Here is a 3,041-nt window from a genome sequence, read left to right as displayed (position 1 = left end):
CTGCCCCTTCCTGCCCCTCCCCCCCAGCTGTCTCTCTCCCATGACAGCTGCCCAATCAAAGGGCCAGGGGCTTAGCCAGCTCCCCCCACACACAGGGATCAAGTGTCCACCCTGGCTTTGTTCTGTAACAGGAACAATCGGGGGAGGGGAGGGCTCTTGGGGCCAGGCGACTCAAGTAGACTGGCCCGCCCCCTGGGGGATTCCCTAGGCTCTGATGGCTAATGTCTGGACCAGCCAGGGCCTGTGGACCCACCTGGGCTGGGGCTGGGGTCCAGTTTTAGCCCATTTTGCATACCCCAACATCCCTCTCAGCACCCCTAGCTTCCAACCTAGCAGCCTCCTCCCATTCCTACTCCAAAAGGAGCCGTGCTAGCCACACCCATGATGCTGGGGAATGGCTCCGGGATCAGGCGAGGCCGGGCGTGGCGCGGAGGTGGACACCAGGCTAGAGGGAGGTCAGCGCTGAAGCTCCAACTTCCTTGCCCATCCATCTCTTTCTCTGGGGATGCTCGTGCTTCCTGATTAGCCAGGCTCCCTAAGAACTGCCCCCACCTCCTCAGACCCATGTGTCCAGCCTCTGAGCCTCCCAGCCTCCCAGGATGGCCAATCATACCAGGAGGGGAAAGAGGGGCCCGCAGGGCAGCGGCCTGAGGTCCGCAAGCTCCAGCCTCTGGTTTCCTGATTCAGGCCTATCTTACAGGCCAAGTGTCAGGCAGGGGAGGAGAGCTCTGAGCGGTAGATGCCAGAAGTACCACAGCCTCCTCAGAGCATTATCAGGCAGCACCCCCACCCCCCACAAGAGTCTTCAGAGCCTAGGGAAACCGAGGCAGGGTCCAGGCAGACTAGGCTCCAGGAGGAAGGCTGCAGCCTCAAGGTGCAGTCCAGCTCTCTGGTACTTCTTCTACCGTCTCATTCAAATGGAAAAAGGTCTTTAGCTTTCATTCTCCAAGCTGAAGACTCTCCATGCTCCCTCTGCTGCTCCACAGCCATCCATGGCTCCCCAGTGCCCGAGGAATAAAGCATCATCTCCATGGACAAGCGATCCAGGCCCTTCCTGACCTGCGCCCTGCCAGCTTCTCATCTTATCCCCATTCCATCCCCCGCCCCCTCCACACACCAGGCTGCGAAACACATCTAGCATCTCCAGGCCCCTGGGCCTCTGCTCGGACTGATCCCAGCTCAAAATGCCCACCCTTCTGCTCTGTGTTAAAATTCTTTTCAAATGCCACCTCCTCTGTGGAGCCCTTCTCAGTCTTCCAAATCAGGCGTAATCACGTAGGCCTCTGTACCCCCCAAAGATATGACTGCAACTCAAAGGAGTCTGAACTGGGCATTTCTGAGCCTGTCACCCCACTGCACAGAGAGCCCCAGGAGGACGGGAGACCCTTGATGTGCACGGAGAAGAATCAGAGCTCACAGGGCCTAGGGTGTCATCAGGGACCACGGATGGGGCTGAGTGGCCCAGAGAAACAATGAGGGCAGGAGAGAGGACCAGTGTGTGAGGGGCTGGCCACACAGGCACAGCCAGGACCTGCCTGGACAGGAGCCCCCCAGCCCCAGCTCCTGCTGTTTCCCTAGGTCTTGAGGCTCCCCAGGCATGTCTACGGGTGGGAGATTTGGCTGCTATCTGGGAGACCAGAGTGGGCCTCCCTATTGAGAAGGAGACCTGGAAAGACAGTGGGGGTATGGGTAGGTTCCACAGAGCCCAGCAAGGCTCAGCTGGTCACAGATGGAAGGGCCTCGCTAGTCAAGTGAGGAACCTGAGCCTACATAGGAGGGGGAGCTCTGGCGGGGCAGCTTAGGAGGGAGACAGCGGGGGCCCACCTGTACAGCCCGGAGCCCTTCCCTGAGGCCGGCACTGCTGGGCTATGGTGATGGAGGCTAGGGCGGAGTGGGGGGAGCATGGTGAGAGCAGGGAGGGTGGACAGAGCCTGCCTGGGGACACAGGGTGGGGCAGGCCAGCCTCCCCATGGCCTGGGCCTGCCAGGGTGTGTGGGCTGCCTGCTCCCAGCCCCCCACCCTGAGCATGCAAGGAGAACAATCCCCTTGTGTTTGGGCAGCCTGAGCTTGCATGCTGATGAAGGCTGGGGTGGGGGCTGGGATGGGGGTGCCTTGGAAGTTGAGGGGGTTCCAGGATCTGGAGGCTTAAGGGATCTTCACATGGGGAAGAAGAGTCCTGGGTCTGGCCCTAAGGCAATGAGGGTGACCTCAGAGGGCCAGAGCTCAACTCCTGGGGAGGTCCCGGGTCTAAGAGCTCTTTGTGGGGGAAGGAGGGCTCCTGGTCCCCATGCTCCGCTGGTCCAGCATGAAGATGGTCATCTTGGGCTTGGGGAAGACCCAGAGCCCACCTTCTGAGAGGAGGAACTGCAGCTGGCCCTGGGAGCATCCCTTTAAAGACCACTCCCTTGGGTGCTGGGGCCGGGTGGGGCGCTGGGTGCCACAGGTCTCAAGATGGCGGGCCGGGACACGATAGTGAGGAGGCGGGCACCTCCCTCTCCTAGCCAGGCTGAAGTTAGTAGTGGAGCCCCCCACCCCCATCCTCCAGGTCCTGAGCCAAAAGCTAGGTCAGAGGCACGGGGTGAAGAGCCACAGAACAGGAGGGACCACTCTGAGCCCCCAGCTGCCTTCTCCATACACCCCTGGACCAAGGTCTGTGTCTGGCTCCCCCAGGGACTGCAGAGAATGGGAAGGGGTGTGTGCCCAGCCAGGAGCTGCAGCAGAATGGCCGATGGGCGCAGAGATGGAGCAGAACCAGAACCCAGAGCAGGAGGTCGACAGGAGAGCAGGCCCAAAGCATGGAAACTGCGGGTGGGATGGGGGTCTCCAATCTGGGAGCTCTGGTCCAGGAAGCCCCTGCCTTGGTGCTGGGGGCTCCCCTCGCAGACCAGCACCCCTACCTGTGCAGGCCTCCGCCGTATGGGACAGGGAACCTTGTTCCTTTCAGTCCCCCAGTCCCTCAAAACCAGGACCCCAGTCCGTGGACTCGGGCGCGGGCTCCCCGCCCCCGACCGAACCCCCAAACTTCGCGGCCCGCCGTGCCC

This window comes from Tupaia chinensis, unplaced genomic scaffold, assembly GCF_000334495.1.
Source record: "Tupaia chinensis unplaced genomic scaffold, TupChi_1.0 Scaffold147003_1, whole genome shotgun sequence".
Classification (NCBI taxonomy): domain Eukaryota; kingdom Metazoa; phylum Chordata; class Mammalia; order Scandentia; family Tupaiidae; genus Tupaia; species Tupaia belangeri.
This window is presented reverse-complemented; position numbering follows the sequence as displayed.